General features: G+C 42.3%; 3 pseudogenes; 2 read left to right on the forward strand and 1 right to left on the reverse strand.

The window, feature by feature from the left end:
* Positions 1-11,417: 11,417 nt before the first annotated feature.
* LOC133900638 (maturase K-like) lies at positions 11,418-13,192 on the forward strand (annotated as a pseudogene).
* A 2,926-nt stretch (positions 13,193-16,118) lies between these two features.
* Positions 16,119-16,972, reverse strand: LOC133900365 (ATP synthase subunit beta, chloroplastic-like; annotated as a pseudogene).
* A 118-nt stretch (positions 16,973-17,090) lies between these two features.
* Positions 17,091-18,761, forward strand: LOC133900168 (ribulose bisphosphate carboxylase large chain-like; annotated as a pseudogene).
* Positions 18,762-22,182: the final 3,421 nt, after the last annotated feature.

A 22,182-nucleotide genomic window follows, 5' to 3' on the forward strand; every position in this document is an offset into this window, starting at 1 on the left:
TCTTTTGTTACTCGAGTCGAAGAAGTATGATAATTTTATAACTACCAAAAAACTGCCAATCTTTTCATTGGCATAGTTTATTTTATTAATAGTTAATATCTTTTGTTACAAAAATATATTAGTAATTAAATTAATTAAACTTTTTTGGAGGTTGATAGTTTATTTGTTGGAGAAGAGTGGATCCTTCTCATTTCAGGATTGATCATCTCGAGTTCTATGTTGAGGATGGAAATTCTATAATAAATAAGTCTTAAGGAAACTATATATTCTTCTTTTTCGAATTATGTTTCATCCATATGATATAATATGGGTTTAAATAAATTGGATCTTTGCAGAGTCTTCCCTAATTATTTAGACATAATTTACCTCTTTCTAGTCCTATTTTTTTTTCTCTGCCAATCCAACAAAAGCCCTTATTTTATTTTCTTTTTTTATCTAATTGGTTTTCTTACCATTTTATTTCCAATACAAAGATCTATTGAACAAATAGAATTTATAGATAGATAGGTCTCTTTATTGTCACTCCATATTAGGTATTTCTGTCTAAACTTCGCTCAAATGATAGGGTTACCCCCCTTTATAGCGAAAATATCCCTATTAGTTCATGATTGTGATTTTAATGATTAATGACAACATAGTCAGTGGGACTAATATGTTTATCAAAAATATATGTTAGTAGGTCTCACGGAAGCAATACATGAAGAAGCCACCACAGCCGGGACAAAGTTTGATTGAATTGGAAAAAGTCCTAGAGAAATTGTTCTTATCGGAAGGTCCGGTGCTGGAAGAATTGCACTCACTGGAGCATTATGTCCAGAGACAGTTTGCCTCACCAGATGATCCGATGATAAAGAGTGTACACACCGGAGCAATCCTGTGATAAAGAGTGTACATGCTATTTGGAAGCAAAAGGTCTAGATGTTTGGAGGGTTGCCGAAGAGGGGATGACATAACGCATTACCAAAGTGGAGAAACAATTTGATGCTTTAGCGAAGAGTATTCTTTTATCATCTTTATATGTTGATGCATTCAATAGAGTATATTCTCTCACTAATGCACATTATATTTAGACTAGTCTCATTGAAATACATAAAGGCACAAAGGATGTACGCAATGAGAAATATCATAGGTCGTCATCATGCAAATCGTCATCGTGCAAGTCTTCTCACAAGCCAAATGTATGGAAAGCAATGTAAGTGATGATGAATCTGATGAGGATTCACTATCTCAAGAAGAACTTCTTGATTTGGTAAATGAGCAACAAAGGGCCATTAAAAAACAATCTTAAGAGCTTAAAAAATTCAATGCACTTAATAACATTCATGCTACCTTTTTTTCTAATTATGAACAATTATTGTGCAAATTCAATTTGCTAAACAAGGAGCGTGAAGAGTTTAAGGTTAAATTTGAGTGCATTGAATCTCAACCTAAGGTCCCTTTGAAGCAATCTACCTTTCTCTTTAATTTCAAACCTAAGGTAGATGCTTCCACTTCTTGTGATGATTTAATTGATTTATCTAGCTCACCCCTTTGCAATGAGAAAAGCATTGAGAATGTTATTGTAGAATCATCTAATAAACTTATTGTACAAGAAAATGGTGAGCTTAAGCAAGAAGTGGAGAAGCTTAAGAAGGACTTGGCAAGACTAAAGGGCAAGAACCATGTCCAACCTCCTCAAGATAACCATGCCACCATAGTGAAGAAGCTTATGGAGGGGTCCACCGTGACATGCTTCAAGTGCCATCAAGAAGGTCACAAATCCTTCCAATGTAAGCCAGTCAAGAAGGAGATCAAGGAGGAGAAGATGATGATAAACCTCTCCAAGAAGAACTCCAACAACTACATCAAGCCCAACTATAACAATAAGATCAAGAGCAACCACTACAAGTTCAAGCAAAAGAACAATGGCAAAATAGTTACACACATGGTTAGGAGAAAGGATCAGGGGTGGAACCAGCCTATTTGGATGCCCAAGGAAGTCATCACCTATGAAAGGGTCCCAATCGATTTGGGTTGCAAAGAAGACTTAAAGTCTACAGGTCTTTGGGGATTTGGAGACTTAGCACACAAGATTAAGTGAAAATATAAGCAAAAAGCCAAGTCTGAAGGCGAGGGCCAGTTTGACAGTGATGACCGGGTGAAGGGTCGGGTCTCCCCGGATATAGTGGGTCATGGCCAGAGCCGATGGAGAGGCGTGGCCTCCGTGGACTACGATTTTGGTATCATTGGTTCGGACGTCGAGGATGTTACAGGCCCTCCTGTAAGAGGTTCGGAGGAACTAGGTGGGGTGTGGTTTGCTTCGTTGGCTATATCCTATTTCGGTCGTGCACCGAGATCTTGATTTGTGTTTCCTTAATTTTTTTGTAGCGACCCTCGAGGTGGATGCGTCCTTGACTCCACCCCCCGAGGCCCAGAGGCCCAGCAGGGATCGGGGACTCCTCCGGAGGGGCCTCTGAAGGCCGTCCTGAGGGACGTGGCTTCGTTTATGCGGAGTCCCGAGTCAGCTGATAACCTATCCTTGGCGGCTGGTGCTGGAGACACTGTGCCCTCCATCGAGGCTCCCTTTGGAGTGGTCGAGGGGGCCCTGGCCTCAGGGTCTTGACCCCGGATGTCTTCATCCTGTGCCCGGAGGCGTCAAGGGCCTTCGCTGCGGCCTCCTCTCTTCTCCGGAGTGGAGAGGTCGAGCGATCGTTGGCCCAGCGTCCTTTGGAGGAACTGGAGGCACGGTTGGTAACGGCGGCCCTTCAGGTCAGCAGTATTGGTTACGATTTGCCTGGTTCGGTGTTGGGTGCTGAGTAGCTCATTCTGTCCTTTTGCTTATTTTGCTGTGCCTTATAGCAAGTAATTTTGATGAGGGCACTGGGAGGAGGGGGGGCGCCAGGCCTTTGCCGCGTCCCGTGATGAGGTTGAGGGCCTTTGCCAGTCCTTGGAAGAGGCCCAAAAGCGGACGGAGTCTGCAGAGGATCGTCTTTAGGAGGAGATAGCACTTTGCGAGCGTGCAGAGGTTGAGGCATAGAAGGCCGCCGAAGACCTCCGGGAGGCGAGAGAGTTTTTCGATGCGGCCAACATAGCCCGTGTGTCTGCCGAAGGCGACGTTGACACCCTTCGAGCAGCGGTGGGTAATATGCAGCGAGAGCTGGAGGAGGCTCGGGCATCAGAGGGGGCAATGCGTTCAAAGTGCTAGCAGTTAACGGTACTTGCGTCGGAGGTGGCCCGGATTACCTCTGATGCTTTGATCGGCCTTGGGGCTCGGTGCCTGCCACTGTCCTCTGATTCAGAGGTGTCGATTATACAGCTCTTCTGGCTTCGGTCTGCTGCGAAGGTCATGGTTAGAGCTACGGAGGTCTATGCGAGGTCCAGCGCCCGTGTGGCCGCTATGCTTCAGCTGATCCTGTTGCACCAAGCGGGGGTTGGTCCCCTCAAAGCACTGGAGCAACAAGTGCCGAACTCTATGGTCGAGGACTTTCAGCCAGAGGCACCTCCGGTAGAGATTCACACAGCCCTAGAGAGGTTCCGTCGTGGTGTATGGGCAAAGCATGGCTGGAGCGTGACGTTGCGCTACATGGTCGGTCAGGGGACTCCGGGTGCCTTAGGGGGCCTTCGCTCGAGTTTTTCGTTGGGAGGTCTGGCCCTTCACTCGGAGCCTACGGGCACACCACGGCCCTATGGAGGTTCTTCATCTGATGCTGTTGCCCCGTCGGAGCCGTGCGTGGATGCCCCGGAGGTGTAGCTCTGCCGTGGGCTGTCTTTTATTTTCTTTTCTTTCCTAGGGAGAGGGGGGGGGTCAAGTTTTAGAATGTTGACTACCCCGTTCTGCTTCATTTATATGATCTTTTCGTTATTTGATGGAACCACGCTTGTCTTCCTGTGGTTTGCCTGTGTTGTTTCTAGAATGTTTGTGCCTTTGAGTTTAACTGGAGTCCGATTTGCGTCTATAGGTATGGCGGCCCGAGGTCGGAAGAGGCCTTGTCCGTATCTTGGATAGTGCCTCCGGGGAGGGATCGAGTGCGTCCGGAGCGTCGGGGGCTATTCCGTCCGTTCGATGGTGGAGTCATTTCGTTATGCCCCGTGATTCTGAGGGCCGTATCGATCCGCAGGTGGCCGCCGATGTCTTGGTCAAGGTCAAGCTGGAGAATCCCCTTGTGTCTGCTCCAGATGTATATTTTGTTGCAGGGGATGACTGGTTTGCAGCTCGAATAGCCCGGGAGGTTGCCGGTTCACGCTTCCTACAATGCTTTGTCCTTCCCCGGGGTTTTGACGGAAGAGTGCCTTCAGAGATTCTTGAGCCTATCCTGGACGAGGTGAAGGTGGAGGAGGTACATGCTGTGGAGGCCTCGCCGCAGGGGTAGGAGGAGGAAGAGCTAGACTTCTCGGCCTTCGACTCGTATCGTTTTCCTGTGGATAATCCCCTTGTGTCTGCTTCGGATGTATATTTTGTCTTCCCGAGGCCGAGTATCCGTTTTGGGCAGTAGCTCTTTTCGTGGAGGGGGCTCGTGTTGGCCTCATGTGCGCAGTTGCTGGGGATGACTCTCCAGGTCCCACGGTGTTCCTGGGATGTGTGGCGGTCGTGCACCCTCGTCTTCCCGTAGTGTTACAGGGAGGCGTAGCAGGCTAGCAAGTTTGCTGGGCATAAATTCGATGTACAACGACTAGCTATGTGAAAAAAACTCTTTGTATGTTATGTATGTACAACTTGCGTTGTGTTAACTTGTTGTTTTCTTTCTTTCTCTCTCTTTTTTTTATGATTGATCACATCGATGTTTCACCTGTGCTCCTTATCCCAGCCCCTTTAAGATGCCGGAGCGGTCTTTGCCTATCCGTCATTTTAGGTTTGCTAGGCCAAAAGGATGACAGACGGAATGGCTGTCCAGCACGGAGACTTTGATCTTCAAGATGCTAGAGCGGTCTTTGCCTATCCACCACGTAGGTTAGTTAGACCTTAAAGATGGCAGACGGAATGCCTGTCCAGCACGGAGGCTTATGCCTTCAAGATGCTGGAGCGGTCTTTGCCTATCCGCCACGTAGGTTAGAGAGACCTTGAAGATGGCGGACGAAATGCTTGTCCAGTACGGAGACTTATGCCTTCAAGATGCTGGAGCGGTCTTTGCCTATCCGCCACATAGGTTAGCAAGACCTTAAAGATGGCGGATGGAATGCCTGTCCACCATGGAGGCTTATGCCTTCAAGATGCTGGAGCGGTCTTTGCCTATCCGCCACGTAGGTTAGCAAGACCTTAAAGATGGCGAACGTAATGCCTGTCCAGCACGGAGGCTTATGCCTTCAAGATGCTGGAGCGATCTTTGTGGGTTTTTTTTGTACCTTCAAAGAGGACTGAGCCTAGGGCCCCCTATACATAATACTTGAGGAGGGTCTCCGCATTCCAACTGTGTTCGTCTCCATACAGGAGGCAAAAGGGTGTGAACCCGGTGGCCCACATGACAGTGGTGTGGAGGGACCATTAAACCTTGGGAAGTTCCTCGACCCATAGGCCTCGAGCTAAGCCGACGAGGCGGCGATTTAGACCGGAGAGGATGTTGCCGTTGGCCCTTTCGATGGCCCCATTGGACTGAGGGTGTCAAACTACTGCGAAGCATAATTTGATGCCGAGGTCATCACAGAATTGTCTGAAAGGCTCGGAGTCGAATTGTGTGCCGTTGTCCACCGTGAGCTATCGTGGGACACGAAAGTGGCAGATTATGTTCTTCCAGAAGAATTTTTGGACATTTTTTTGACGTGATTGCAGTGAGGGGTTCGTTCTCGACCCATTTGGAGAAGTACTTCAATGCCATCACTACGTACTAAAGGTTTCCTTTAGCACGGGGAAATGGACCGATGAGGTCCATACCCCAACGAGCCAGAGGCCAGACGGGGGCGATTGGTTGCAAGGGAGTTGGGGGCCGGTGGCTTCGGTGCCCTATCCATTAGCATCCTTGGCAGGTGCAGATGAGGTCTTCTGCATCGGACATGATCGTAGGCCAATAGAGCCCCTGGTGAAGTGCCTTACTGGCTAGGGCATGAGGCACCAGATGATTGCCGCAGAGGCCTTCGTGTATCTCCCGGAGGAGGTTGGCTCCTTCTTGTTTAGTAATGCAGTGAAGGAGGGGAGCGTAGATACCTATTTTGTAAAGGGTGCCATTTATGAGACGGTAGCCCCTGGCGCGATGATGGATGCAGTGGAGTGCAATCGGGTCGTCTAGTTCTTCTGTTCCTCTAAGGATGGATAGGAGGGGAGCCCTCCAGTCTGTGACTTCGATGGGGAGGATGGCAGCAGCCGTTTCGTCAAGACCTCTGGTGGTCAGCTGGTGTAGGGTCTCGAGGAAGATGCCTATCGGTGGGTCTTTGCCCATGGCTGTGGCCTTTGCCAAGGCGTCTTCCTGACTGTTGTCCGCTCGTGGTATGCTTCATATTGATATGCCACAAAAGTGTGCCTTGGCCTTGCGAATGACCTCGAGGTATCTTGTAATGTTTGGATATTGGACTTGGAAGTTCTTGTTGACGTGACCGGCGATGATCTGAGAGTCGGTGCGGATGATGACTCTGGTTGCCCCCAAGGATCGGGCCTTTGGGAGGCCTAAGAGGATGGCCTCGTATTCGACTATATTGTTGGTGGTCTTGAAATCCAGGCGAGCAGCGTATTGGAGCTGCTAGCCCGTGGGAGAGATGAGTACCGCACTGGCTTCGGCGCCCATGGAGCCGTATGCTCCATCAGAGTAGATAGTCCAGATGTCTTGGGAGGGTGTAGTGGTGGGTTCGGTGGGTACCAGAGTCCATTCGGTGATGAAGTCTGCCAAGATTTGGGATTTGATGGCGGTGCGGGCCACAAACCTTACCACAAAGGGGGCTAACTATACCGCCCACTTGCCGATACATCCCATCACCTCCCGGTTGCGAAACATGTTGCCAAGTGGGTACGAGGTTGGGACAGTGATGTCGTAGGCAAGGAAGGAGTGTCGGAGCTTGTGTGACGCCATCAGCAGGGCGTAGGCTATTTTTTCTAGCTCGATGTTGTGTGTCTTGGCCCCAACTAAGGTTTCTGAGATGTAGTATACATCCCTTTAAGTCGAGCGATCGTTACTCTTTTCCTCCCATACCAGGGCGGCGCTGATGGCAGGCGCAGAGACGGATAAGTATAGGAGTAGTCCTTCACCGGGGAGGGGCATCAAAAGTGTTTCAAGGTGGGAAAGGTGTGCCTTTAGGGCCTCGAATGCCGTTTGGCATTCCAGCATCCAGCTAAATGGTTCGGAGCCCCTCAGCATTTTGAAGAATGGGAGGCTATGCTCAGTAGATTTTGCGAGGAAGCGGCTGAGGGCTGCAAGGTGGCCGGCCAGGCGTTGTACTTCTTTTGGCTTGGTGGGAGGTGACATTTTTGCTATGGCACGAATCTTGACCGGATTGGCCTCAATGCCTCTTTGGGAGACAAGATATCCTAGCATCTTTCCACCCTTAGCGCCAAATATGCATTTTTCTGGGTTCAGTCGCACGCCAGCAGCTCGAAGGATGTTGAACGTTTCTTGTAGGTCGGCAACATGGTTGATTTCTAGTTGGATTTTTACCACGATATCGTCCAAATAGGCCTCGACGTTGTGGCCCAATTGCCACTACAACGCCTTGTGCACTAGGTGAGAGAAGGTGGCCCCAACATTCCGAAGACCTAAGGGCATCTCGACGTAGCAGTACACTCAGAAGGTGGTAATGAAGCTGGTCTTGCTCTCATCCTCCGATGCCATCCACACCTGGTGGTACCCGGAGTAGGCGTCGAGGAAGCTCAGCAGTTCGCAGCCGGTGGTGGAATCCACTAGCTGGTAGTTGCGAGGAAGGGGGTACAGATCCCGGGGGCATACTTTGTTTAATGATGTGAAATCGATGCACATACACCATTATTGTGTTTCTTGACCAGGACGGTGTTGGAGAGCCAATTGGAGTGGATGACCTCTCGGATAACACTGGCTTTTAGTAGCTTTTGGACTTCTTCCTTTGTGGCTTCTGTCCATTCCGGAGAGAGCTTGCGAAGCCCCTGGCGTATGGGCCTTGCCTTCGGGTCGACCTGAAGTGAGTGCTCGATAATGCTGCGGTCGACTGCTGGGAGTCCTGCAGGGACCATGCGAAGGTGTCGAGATTACCCTGCAAGATGGCCAGAAGTTGGGCTTCTTGCCCAGAGGTGAGGTCCGCCCCTATTCGAAAGGTCCGGTCAGGTTGGTCTTGGTGTATGGGGATCAGCTTTATGTCCCCCTCCGGTTGTGGCCTCGGAGGGCAGCGGTGCCCGGGATGCACCGACAGAGGGTCCTCCGAGTCCTCCTTTGTCATAGCGTGGATGTGGCGACTGGGGAGCGGAGCAGGGTGCCCATACTCGATACATCTAGCCAGGTCTTGGTCACTGTGGATGGTTATTAGCCCCTGGGGTCCGGGCATTTTTAGGCAGAGGTAATTGTGATGGGGTACAGCTCCGAATCTGTTCAGAGTTCTCCGTCCCAGGATGGAATTGTAGGCGTATGGTACGTCCACGACATCGAAGGTGATGACCTCGGATCGTGATGCGGAGTTCCATTTGGCCTAGGGCATTGAGGGGGGCCCCATTGAATCCCTGGAGGGGTATGCTACTTGGTGAGAGCCGGCTTTGTGGAATTCGGAGTTGGTCGAAGGCATGCACGAATAGGAGGTCCGCCGAGCTGCCTCCATCGACTAGTATTCTTCAAACCTCGACTTCAGCGATGTTGGTTGAGATGACCAGGGCATCAGAGTGGGGAAATTTTACCCTATCGGAGTCGTCGATGGTGAACATCATGGGGGCATTGGCTCAGTCGTGGGCCTGTTGATGGATGCTAGTCACTCCGATGTGGTATACCCCGTGTGCATAGTCTCTCCACTGTCATTTCAAAGTGCAACCGGAGCTCCCTCCGCTGGTTATGGTGAGGATGATATGTTTGCCCCGTGCCCTTTCGTCGTTGTACCGCTCTAGGGATGACTGGGGTGGCGAAGGTAGGGCCTGCTGCGGAGGATTCTGCAGGGCCAGATGGTCGACCCGTCGGTTAGCTGATGGCCTGCGATCTTCGGACCACCCCTTGGTGGCCCCATTAGTTGAGGCGAAGGCTGCTTGGTTCCCGAGGTACTCCTCTCGGAAGGTGGTGAGGATTCGACAGTTGTCAGTATTATGTCCTCGTCCTGTGCCGTGTAGAGTGCACCAGGATTCTTCCTCAGAATGCTGGTTTAGAGAGTGGCTTTGCTCTGGGAGGCCTCTGGAGCATCCCCGGCCGCGTCCCCTGTGGTGGCTATGGTTCGGAGCCCCGTGGCCTAGGCTGATATTGCTGATGTTTCGGCGTTGTCGCTGTCACCCCCTTTGGGACCCAGCGGTAAGAGCCTCCTCGAAGCTCCTCTTTACTGGAGGAGTGGGGACGTGTGATGATCTGGCCTGCGAGTGCGGCCTCTCGGAGTTGGCACGGGAAACCTCGCTAGCTTGTGAGCTCCTCCAGCGGAGTTTTTCCTCCTCCACCCGCGCATACTCCTCGAATTTGCTCATGAGGACTTCTACCTTGCATATTGCACGTCGGTTCAACCGCATTGTCAGGGGTGTCAGGATAGCCTCCATTATGTTGGGGTGTTAGAACGGCGTCCACCAGCCTAGGCATTTAATGCCGGTCACCTCCTTGCAAGCAAAGTAAGTACGACCGGTGCTCCCCTTCTGACAAATCTTTCCTGAGGCCTGATGACTCACCCTGTAGCCTCCGGGAAGCTGGCCTGAGCAGCTGGAGACGGGGGCCTAGGGAGGCATGGTTCCGGGGGGTGAAGTCTTCGGGAGGTAGGACTCCGGAAGGCTAGGGATTCGGGAGACCGAGGCTATAAATACCCCTCCACTCATTCATTTGAAGTTCCTGGAGTCCAGAGAAACCCTTGTACACCTAAGAAGACATCCAAGCCATCCAAGAGCATAAAGTGTTCATCCAAGGCAATTAAGCACACCATTAGTGAGTGATTCGTGCTTATAGGCCTAGAGAGAAGAGTTGCTAGGTGCTGCAAACTAGTGTGCGGATCAAGGAGTGATCCAAACGTGTACCAAGAGGTACACCGGCACCTTGGAGTCTTGGTGACTCGCTGGTAACTTGTTGACCCTCCGACTTGGTGTGGAGCGGCGACAAGAGAATTGTGCAGGGATGCGGAGGCCCTTGTCTTTGTAACTAATGCTCCGAAGTGAAGACAGCGTACAAGTGACCGGAAGAGATGTTAGTGGTGAGACCTCGCCTTGGTGGCTTGGAGGCTCATCATGCTTGAGACCTTGTCTTGATGACTTGGTATCTCAAGAGCCGTGACCGGAAGATACTTGGCAACCGGGATCATATCCTTTGTTGAGCTCCAACATGGACTAGGGGTGGCTTGTGTGCCACCGATACCATGGGATAAAAATTTCTCATGCCGAGTTTGTCTCTCTACCTCATTTACATTTCCGCATTTACTTAGTTGCAATTTACCTTGCAATTCTCTTAAGCAGTAGAGTAGAAACACTAGATAAGTCTAGAGCATATTTAGATAGAAATTGAGATAGGCTTGTGAAAGTTTTGGAGCCAATAGTTTTAAGTGTCCTAATTCACCCTCCTCTTAAGACGTCCTCGATTCCCTTCACCCTTGCATGTACTCTCATACACATACAAGATTTTTTATTTAAAGAAATACAAATTGCTAAAAAAATGACTATTTTGACATTGTGATTGGGGCGCTCCTTTTTTAACCTTAGTGAAATTTAACCAGATTTGTTCATTTTGGTATTTGAGTATTTTTAATGGGTGATAAAATCTTTCCTTTGATGTCTTGCTAAGTTAATGTTTTGGCAAGAGCGTCCGGTGTAATTCCATCAATTTTTGGATTTCGATCGTATCTAAGATCCTATTTTATCTAGGTTACTAACTCAATGGTAGAGTACTCGACTTTTAAGTGCGACTATGATCTTTTACACATTTGGGTGAAGCAATAAATTCGTCCAGACTCTTGGTAGAGCCTAGAAGACCATGACTAATCCTCAAAGGTAATGAACACAAAAATAGCATATCGTAATAAAATCCATTTTTTTGAATAAAAATTCTGATTTTCTTGATCTAGAGAATAAATGGATAGAGCATGGCTCTAATTCTGGTAGGATAAAAAGCAGGAAGCTTAACTTCTTAATTAGAATGATTCCCTGATCTAATTAGATGTTAAAAATAGATTAGTGCCCGATGTGGAGAAAGGTTGGGTTTTCATATGAGTGGACCCTTGACTTTTTTTAGCAATCCTAATTATTCTTGATTATGGATTGAAACGGGATGTTATGAACTGAGTGTGTAAAAGAAGCAGTATATTGATAAAAGAGTGTATTCCAAAGTCAAAAGAGCAATTGGCCTACAAAAATAAAAGATTTGTTCTTTTTTTAATTACAAGAATCGTAAACTAATTCGATAGAAAAAGATCTATGGATTAGACTTCCTTTCTTTCCAGGGTTTGTATTAAAAAATGCAACACCCTGTTCTGACCATATTGCACTATGTATCATCATTTGATAAACCAAGAAATGCTTTTTTCTCTGATTCAAGTAGAAATACAAATGGAAAAATTCGAAGGGTATTCAGAAAAACAGAAATCTCGTCAAAAATACTTTGTCTACCCACTTCACTTTTAGGAATATATTTATGCATTGGCCCATGGTTATGGATTAAATGGTTCCGAACCTGTGGAAATTTTTGGTTGTAATAACTAGAAATTTAGTTCACTACTTGTGAAATGTTTAATTATTCGAATGTATAAAGCATAATTTCTGGATTAATTCGGTTAATCATCCTAAGCAAGATTGATTGTTAAATCACATCAATTATTTTTATTTTGAGTTTTATTCTTAGATTCTATCTGAGGGGTTTGCGATTGTTGTAGAAATCCCATTCTCGCTAGGAGAACTATCTTGTCTGGAAGAAAAAGAAATACTAAAGTTCCAAAATTTACAATCTATTCATTCAATATTTCCTTTTTTAGAAGACAATTTTTTGCATTTACATTATCTATCACATCTAGAAATACCCTATCCTATCCATTTGGAAATCTTGGTTCAACTCCTTGAATACCGGATCCAAGATGTTCCATCTTTACATTTATTGTGATTCTTTCTCAATTATTATTTGAATTGGAATAGTCTTAGTACTTCAATGAAATCGATTTTTCTTTTGAAAAAAATAAAAGACTATTTTGATTCCTATATAATTCTTATGTATCAGAATATGAATTTTTCTTCTTGTTTCTTTGTAAACAATCTTCTTGCTTACGATTAACATCTTTTGGAACCTTTCTGGAACGAATCCACTATTCTAGGAAGATGGAACATTTTGGGGTAATTTACCCAGGGTTTTTTGGAAAACCATATGGTTCTTTATGGATCCTCTTATGCATTATGCTCGATATCAAGGAAAGACAATTCTTGGATCAAAAGGAACTCTTCTTTTGAAGAAGAAATGAAAATCTTACCTTGTCAATTTCTCACAATATTTTTCTCTTTTTGGACTCAACCACAAAGGATCTGTCTAAACCAACTAACAAACTCTTGCTTCGATTTTCTAAGGTACCTTTCTATTGTACCAATAAATACCTTGTTAGTAAGGAATCAAATGCTGGAGAATTCTTTTCTAATAAATACTCGAATGAAAACATTTGATACTACAGTCCCTTCTACTCCCTCATTGGATCCTTATCAAAAGCCCAATTTTGTACTGGATCGGGGAATCCTATTAGTAAATCTGTTTGGACCGATTTATCAGATTGGGATATTCTTGATCGCTTTGGTTGGATATGTAGAAATCTTTTTCATTATCATAGTGGATCTTTAAAAAAATGGACTTTGTATTGACTAAAATATATACTTCGACTTTCATGAGCTAGAACTTTAGCTTGTAAACATAAAAGTACAATACGAACTTTTATGCAACAATTGGGTTCAGTATTTTTAGTAGAATTTTTTACGGAAGAAGAGAAAGTTTTTTCTTTGTTGTTTACCAAAACAATTCACTTTTCTTTCCATGGATCACACAGTGAGCGTATTTGGTTTTTGAATATTATCCGTATCAATGACCTGGTGAATCCTCTTACTCTTAATTAATACTTAGACAAAACTAATAAACTAGAAATGATCGATATCAAGATAAAACTTTCACATTTTCCATTCTAAAATGTTCTCCTAAATAAATAGTAGGTGGATCAATTTATGAATTAAAAAAATAGTGGACTTCCTGGTCAGAATAGAAATTGGCTATTTCTACATAGGGAAAGTTGTGTGCAATGAAAAATGCAAGCACAATTTGAGGGGTGGGGGGAGGGGGGCGGGGGGATTTTTTTCTATTGTAATAAGGAACAATTATCTACTCCATCCGACTAGTTCTAGGTTCGAGTCCTGGGCAACCCATATGGAAAATAGAAAAGTGCAATCTGAGTTTTGAATTTTCACTCACTTCATTTACAAAATATTTTGGTTTGGTGAATTTTGTTATATGGAAATCCACTTGTTGGGGCTAGCTTGGTTGACATTGGTATATAGGCTATGTTATACTATTAAATAAGAAGCCTTCTATTATCTATTTTATTTCTAGTTAAAATGTGTGCTTGGGAGTCCTTGCAATTTGGATAAACCAAGATCTTACCATGACTGCAATTTTAGAGAGACGCGAAAGTACAAGCCTGTGGGGTTGCTTCTGCGACTGGATAACTAGCACCAAAAACCGTCTTTACATCGGATGGTTCAGTGTTTTGATGATCCCTACATTATTGACCACAACTTTCGTATTTATTATCGCCTTCATCGCTGCCCCTTTAGTAGATATTGATGGTATTTGTGAGCCTATTTCTGGTTCTTTACTTCATGCAAACAATATTATCTCAGGTGCCATTATTCCTACTTCTGTCAGATTGCATTTTTACCCAATTTGGGAAGCTACATCTGTTGATGAATTGTTATACAATGGTGGTCCTTACGAGCTAATTGTTCTACACTTCTTACTTGGTGTAGCTTTTTATATGGGTCGTGAGTGGGAACTTAGTTTCCGTCTGGGTATGCGTCCTTGGATTACTGTTGCATATTCAGCTCATGTTGCAGCTACTACTGCTGTTTCCTTGATTTACCTTATTGGTCAAGGAAGTTTCTCTGATGGCATGCTTTAGGAATATCTGGTACTTTAACCTTTATGATTGTATTCCAGGCGGAGCACAACATTCTTATGCATCCATTCCACATGTTTGGTGTAATAGGATGACTAATGTATGCAGCCTAATGAGGAGTAATACTAAAAAAAGAGAGCTCTATTTCAGAAATATGAAACAGAATAGCCTGTTTTATTATTTACTCTTTCTTTTTTATTTTCTATAGCAATGTACTTCAAACAAAATATGAATTCGCAAAATGGAGAAAATCATTGGAGTCATCATAGGACAGTCTAGGGACTTAGAGAATATCCTATTTGAAGGAGGATTGAATTCAAATCAGGTAAGGGGTCCTTCCTTCTATTGATTTGATAGAAATTATTTTTTCTTTTCCTATCTTTATGATTTTCGATGAATGAGCCTATGGTAATGCTTTTATCTCTATTCCATGGCGCAAGCAACCATCAAGTCTATAAACAAGTACTAATAAAGAAAAGAAAACTATATTAAGGAAACATAGGATATCCATACTAAAATCTAAAAAAAGGGCATAGATATTAGGGCTATACAGATTTGAACCATAGACCTTCTTGGTAAAACAGATCAAACAGATTATTATCGAAATGATTCGAACTATTTCTAAGACCCAACATGCATTTTTCTTCATTGGGCTCTTTCATCAACTGATGTAAAGATCAATTAATCCACCATATTTTTTCTTTATGGAAGGATAACGAGATGGATCCCTATGCTCTGATTGATTCTTTGTATTATAATCTATCTAGGAGCAATACCAAAGTGTTTCAAAGGAGGATTACCTTGACTTAGGTCTTTCTCCAGCCTAAATTAAATCAACCTAAGTGAATGGAGTCTCCATCGTTCCGCTGCAAGAGTTGACTATGAGACTTCATAAACCTTAAAGTTCATAGAATGAAAAGAAGTTTTTTGGAGGCCCTTATCCTCATCACGCCTAGCATTGAGTGGGCTGGATATTTACCTTATCAACTAGCAATCAACAGGGATTCTATTTGATTAGGCACCTGAATTGGCACCTGAATCAGACTGAACCGACTGTTTGTCAAGCTACTGTTCTCCTATTCTCTCAAATCCATGAAGTAAGACATTGATTTTGCAATAAGGTCAATTATGTTCATTGCATAATAAGTTCCCTTGAAAAGCATTGTCTCACATGTAAGCGAGTTGCTCTACCAAACTGAGCTATAGCCCGTGTTAGAGATATCTTAACATATGGATACTTTCTTGTCAAGATGAATATTCTCTAATGCCAGAGGATATCCCTTTCATCTGTTTACTATATAACATACCAATAACAAAGAGGTACTGCTTATAAAAAGGATTTGATCTATAATCGACCGAAGTAATGTGGCTTCTTTTATGGTGATAAATTGCCAACTTAACTCAGGTTAGAGTACTGCTTTCATACGGCGGGAGTCATTGGTTCAAATCCAATAGTAGGTAGGTAGGTAGGTAGAAAAATCACTAGATAGCATTAGACTTACTTCGCTTCGCTATCTAATAACTTTTCTACCCTTCTTTCCTTTTTCTTTGTCTCAACGAAACCTTTGGATTATCTTCAATTGGATGGGTCAATCCAATTGACAGCCTCGACTTGTATCCTAGCTCGTCTGAGAGCTAGCTTCGCTTCAACCAATTCTTTCATACCCTCATCTCTACTCAAGTTAGCTTCGGCTATTTCAAGTGCATGTTGAGCTTCTTCTGGATCAATGTCACTACCTAGTTCTGCATCATTTCCTAAAATGATGATCTCATTATTAACTATTCTCGCAAAATCACTCCATAGAACCGCCGTTAACCATTGGTCGTTGTGGAGGCGTATTCTCAAATGACCCATATCCACAGCTGTGTTAATGGGGGTGTGGTTTGGTAATACACTAATTTGTCCACTATTAGTAGATAAAATGATTTCTTTCACTTCACAATCCCAAAAAATTCGTTTAGGAGTCAGTACATAAAGATTTAATTTAATTTCTACAATTTGGTCTCCTCTTCTAAGTTTATAGCTTTCGTGCTAGCTTCATTGATGTTCCCCACCAAATAAAAAGTCTATTCGGGTAGGCCATCTAATTCTCCGGAAAGGATTAGTTGAAATCCTCTAATTGTTTCAGCAAGATCAACATACTTTCCTAGAGAACCGGTAAAAACTTCTACCACAAAGAATGGTTGTGATAAGAACCGCTCAATTTTTCATGCTCTTGCTACAGTTAAATGATCCTCCTCCGATAATTCATCCAACCCGAGAATTGCGATAATGTCCTGAAGTTCTTTGTAATGTTGTAAAGTTTCCTTAACTCTTTGCATAGTTCCATAACGTTTGTTGCCAACGATTCGAGGCTATAACATAGTTGAGGTTGAATCTAAAGGATCTACTGTGGGATAAATACCCTTGGAAGCTAATCCTCTGGAAAGTATGGTAGTAGCGTCCAAATGTGCAAATGTTGTTGCAGGAGCAGGGTCAGTCAAATCGTTCACAGGTACATAAACTGCTTAGATCGAAGTTATAGATCCCTTTTTGGTAGAAGTAATTCTTTCTTGCAAAGAACCCATTTCTGTTCTAAGGGTAGGTTGATAACCCATAGTGGAGGGCATTCTCCCTAATAAGACAGATACCTCTGATCCTGCTTGAACAAAATGAAAGATATTATTGATGAATAAAAACACGTCTTGCTTATTAACATCTCAGAAATATTCTGCCATAGTTAGGGCAGTTAAACCAACTCTCATACGAGCTCCCGACGGTTCATTCATTTGGCCATAGACTAGAGCTACTTTTGATTCCTCAATTTTTTTCATTAATTACTCCAGATTACTTCATTTCCATATAAAGACCATTTCCTTCACTAGTCTGTTCCCGTACTCCACCAAATACGGATACGCCTCCATGAGCTTTAGCAATGTTATTGATTAATTCCATGATGAGTATAGTTTTACCTACTCCTGCCCCTCCAAATAGTCTGATTTTTCCTCCACGTCGGTAAGGAGCTAAAAGATCAACCACCTTAATACCTGTTTCAAAGAAGGATAATTTCGTATCTAACTCGATAAAGGTAGGCCTGGATCTATGAATAGGGAATGTTGCACTAGTATTTATAGGACCCAAATTGTCAATAGGCTCCCCAAGAACGTTAAAAATTCGTCCGAGAGTAGCTCCACCGACTAGAACACTGAGAGGAGCTCCCGTGTCAATCACTTGCATTCCTCTCATCAACCCGTCTGTAGCACTAATATTTATAGCTCTAACTCGATTATTTCCTAATAATTGTTGTACCTCACAAGTCACATTAATTTTCTTATCGGCAGTGTCTTGACTCTTGACTATCAAAGCATTATAAATATAAGGCAACTTGCCTTGGGGAAAAGTGATATCCAGCACGGGTCCAATAATTTGATCAATACGCCCTGCACTTTTTTCTTCAATTGTGGAAACCCTAGGACACGCAATAAAGGGCGATGGACAGATGGAATTACCAGTCTTGATCATTATAAAGGACGATGCTATCACATCGAGCCCGTTCCTAGGGACGAGGGTCAATATATCTATTATGTAGCTTATCCACTAGACCGATTTTAAGAGGGTAATGTATTTGGTTTCAAAGCCCTACGCGCTCTATGTTTGGAGGATCTACGAATTCCTCCTACTTATTAAAAAACTTTCCAAGGTCCGCCTCATGGTATCCAAGTTGAAAGGGAGTTAAACAAGTATGGCCGTCCTTTATTGGGATGCACTATTAAACCAAAATTGGGATTATCCACACAAAAATACGGTAGAGCGTGTTATGAGTGTCTACACGGTGGACTTGATTTTACCAAAGATGATGAAAATATAAACTCACAACCATTTATGCGTTGGAGAAACTGTTTTGTCTTTTGTGCTGAAGCAATTTATAAATAACAGGCCAAAATCGATGAAATCAAGGGGCATTACATATTAAGAGAGCTGTATTTGTGAGGGAATTAGGGGTTCCTATTGTAATGCATGACTCCATAACTGGAGGATTCACCGCAAATACTAGTTTGGCTCATTATTGCCGCGACAACGGCCTACTTCTTCACATTCACCGAGCAATGCATGCAATTATTGATAGATAGAAAAGTAATGGTATGCATTTCTGTGTATTAGCTAAAGCATTGCATATGTCTGGGGGAGATCATATCCATACCAGTACAGTAGTAGGTAAGTTAGAAGGGGAACACGAAATGACTTTAGGTATTGTTGATTTATTGCGTGATGACTTTATTGAAAAAGACCGTGGTCACGGTGTCTTTTTCACTCAGGACTGGGTATCGATGCTAGGTGTTATACTGGTACTTCAGGGGGTATTCATGTTTGGCATATGCCAGCTCTGACCGAAATCATTGGAGATGATTCTGTATTACAATTTGGTGGAGGAACTTTAGGACACCCTTGGGGGAATGCACCTGGTGCAGCAGCTAATCAAGTGGCTTTAGAGGCATGTGTACAAGCTCATAACGAAGGGCACGATCTTGCTCGCGAGGGTAATGAAATTATCCGACAAGCTTGCAAATGGAGTCCTGAACTAGCCACAACTTGTGAAGTATGGAAGGCAATCAAATTCGTTTTCTAGCCAGTAGATACCATCGATTAAGTAGATAAAATTAGATATAAAGAAGGTCTAAAGAAAAGAAGTGAAATAGAAAAAATTAGTTACAAAATGCAGTAATTCTTCTTTATTCTTCTAATTGATTGCAATTAAATTTGGTTCAATCTTTTTTTTCTAAAGAAAAAGATTGAGCTAAATTTCAATAGATCTTGATATGATCATTAGACTTGACAAATCGAGATTCTTCTATTCAATATATCTAGAATATAGAAAGGTATAATACAATAAACAAATACAAATAAAAATGTAGTATTATCATACGATAATGGAATCAAATACGCAGTATTTACAGAAAAGAGTCTTTCTTTATTAGGAAAGAATTAATATACTTCTAATGTCAAATCGAGATTCACTAAGGCTGAAATAAAGCATTGGGTCGAACTCTTCTTTGGTGTTAAGGTAGTAGCTGTGAATAGCCATCGACCACCCGAAAAGGGTAGAAGAATGGGACATATTCTAGGACATACAATGCATTACAGACATACGATCATTACCTTTCAATTGGGTCTTCTATTCCAATTCTACTTTTTTAATTAAATTAAAGGATATTCTGAAAGAGGTATTTCTTTCATTCTCACAATTTATTTCTTTTGAATCCAATTTCTAGTTCGATTAGAACGATAGAGAGGCCATGAGAATGGGAAAAGAAAAATCAAATCTTTTTAATTAGTTCCCCTTTTTTGCATCTTTCTTATTATCCATTCCATTCATTTTTTTCTAGATATAGAATACTTTTATAGAATACTTAGTATTCTATAAAAAAATCTTTATTTTATTTGCAAACTAAAAAATACAATAGTCAATATTCCTTATAATAGATATACTTAATTATATCACAAGAATCTTAAGATATATTTCGAATAGATAGAAATAGTAAATTTGAATTGAGACACCTATTCTATGGCAGATTTTAACTTACCCTATATTTTCGTGCCTTTAGTAGGTTTTGTAGTTCCGGCAATTGCAATAGCTTCTTTATTTCTTTATATACATAAAAATAAGATTGTCTAGAACTGACGGGGCCAAATTTTCTCAATGTATTTCCAGGATCACATTATAGATATTTTTTAGTGTAAATAATATAATATGATAGGGTATGTAGCTCTTTCTACACACAAACGAAAAACATCTATGGATGCAGATATAGGCTACGAGCATAAATGCATGCATATGCGTAGACGAGTATAATGAGTTTTTTAAGTGGATCCATGATTTTTTTGAATAGAAAGTCAATGTATCTAAAAAATTATTTCACATGAATACTAGCTGTTGAAGGCGATTTCAGAATCATAAAAAGTAAGTCAAAATCATTTACCTTATTCTCTCAATTTCAATTAACCATTGCTGGATTTAGTATATCTAATATGAATTGGCAATCATAACACATATGGATAAAACTTCTAAAAGGTTCTAAAAAAAAGAGGTAATTTTTTCTAGGCCTATATTTTGTTTCTAGGTTCATTAGGATTCTTAGCAGTTGGGGCTTCTAGTTATCTTGGTAAGAATATGATATCCGTACTTCCATCTCAATAAATTCTTTATTTTTCCACAGGTAGTCATGATGTCTTTCTACGGAATCATGGGCCTATTCATTAGCTCCTATTTGTGGTGCACTATTTTGTGGAATGTAGGTAGTAGTTATGACTGATTCGATAGAAAAGAGGGAATAGTGTGCATTTTTCGTTGGGGATTCCCTGGAATAAAACATCTCATCTTCCTTCGATTCCTTGTGCGGGATATCCAATCAATTAGAATTTAGGTTAATAGGGTCTTTATCCTTGTCGTATCCTTTATATGGAATCTGGGGCTAGGGGGTCATCCCCTTGGCTCGTACTGATGAGAAGTTTTTTACTCCATGAGAAATTGAAAAAAAGCTGCCAAATTGGCCTATTTCTTGCGTGTACCAATTGAAGTATTTTGATTTGAGTACCAATTGCAATTTTTTTCAATTATAAGGGGATTTTTGAGTATTCATCTAAACAAAGGAACAAACGAGGATAAGAGAAAATTGCTTCTAATTTGTTTTGTCCAGGTGAGATATATGGTATAATATTCTTCCTTTTCATATGAAGGGCCTTTTTTATTCTATTTCTCACTTCCATTCCATTTAGATCTAACAAAGAACCCAATACAATGAAATTCCACTAGTATACAAAAAGAGAAATAGATACAAACACAAGGTCTCAAACCTTGTTATAGAACTTTTGCTTCAAAGAAAAGAATATCATATAGAGTCAGCAAATGAAATAGAGTCAGCAAATGAAGTGGATTCATTAACAACTCAATTTACAGATCAAAAATGAAAAAAAAATAAAGCATTTCCTTCTTTCCTATATCTTGTATTTATCATACTTTTACCCTAGGGAGTCTCTTTCTCTTTTAATAAATGTCTGGAACTTTGGATTAAGAATTTGTGGAATACGAGACAATCTGAAACTCTCTTAACTGATATTTAAGAGAAAAGGATTCTAGAAGAATTCATAGAATTAGAAGAACTTTTTATCTTGGATGAAATGATAAAAGAGAAACCGAAAACACATGTACAAAAGCCTCCATAGGAATACATATGGAGATAATATTGAAGGTGATATGCCCCAGAGGCAATCATAAAGATGATTATATCACACGTATATATTAATGTACTTTTAAATAATATGTTATTCCAAGAATGACTACCTGTTACATTGATTGGTAAGTATGTGACTTGTTCATGAAACTCTTTATTTATATCATGATGTTATTCTTAGTCGATCCCTGGTCACATATCATTGCAATGATACATAAGACCATCACCTGTATTGATTGACGATCACGTTTCATGGATCATAGGTATAGAGATACCAAGTCAATAATGTGGATATTTATGTTAGAGAACATGATGTTGGATAAACCCACTTTGAGATACTCTTGGGATTATTATTTATGATGTGCCATCAGTTGTTATCTCAAATGATGTACCGGCAAGATCCTTAGACCTGAGATCGTCATTGATTCCCAGAATGTGTAGTGGCATACTTTGAGACTGCCAAAAGCTATTTCGTAACTGGGTAGTCATAAAGGTAGTTTTCGGACTTTTCATGAAACATGTCGTGGGGTGTGAGCGATCAAGATGGAATTTTCCCTCCCTGATAACAGGAGAGATATCTCTGGGGCCCCTCGAGGTAGCTGGATTGAGAAAGTGCATGTCCATGCCAATATGATTAAAGAGTTAGTCATGATGAATCCACTACTTGATCGAGTGAATGGTAGATCTATCACAAGGGTGGCACGTATCTCGCCTTGAGCTTGACTGGAATCGTGAGGCGAAGGGATCGGTGCATGTGTATATCAAGGTTCAACAGATATGATCTTTTGTGTATACTCAGGACTCAACATGACCTGCTAG

Source organism: Phragmites australis, chromosome 19, assembly GCF_958298935.1.
Source record: "Phragmites australis chromosome 19, lpPhrAust1.1, whole genome shotgun sequence".
NCBI lineage: Eukaryota > Viridiplantae > Streptophyta > Magnoliopsida > Poales > Poaceae > Phragmites > Phragmites australis.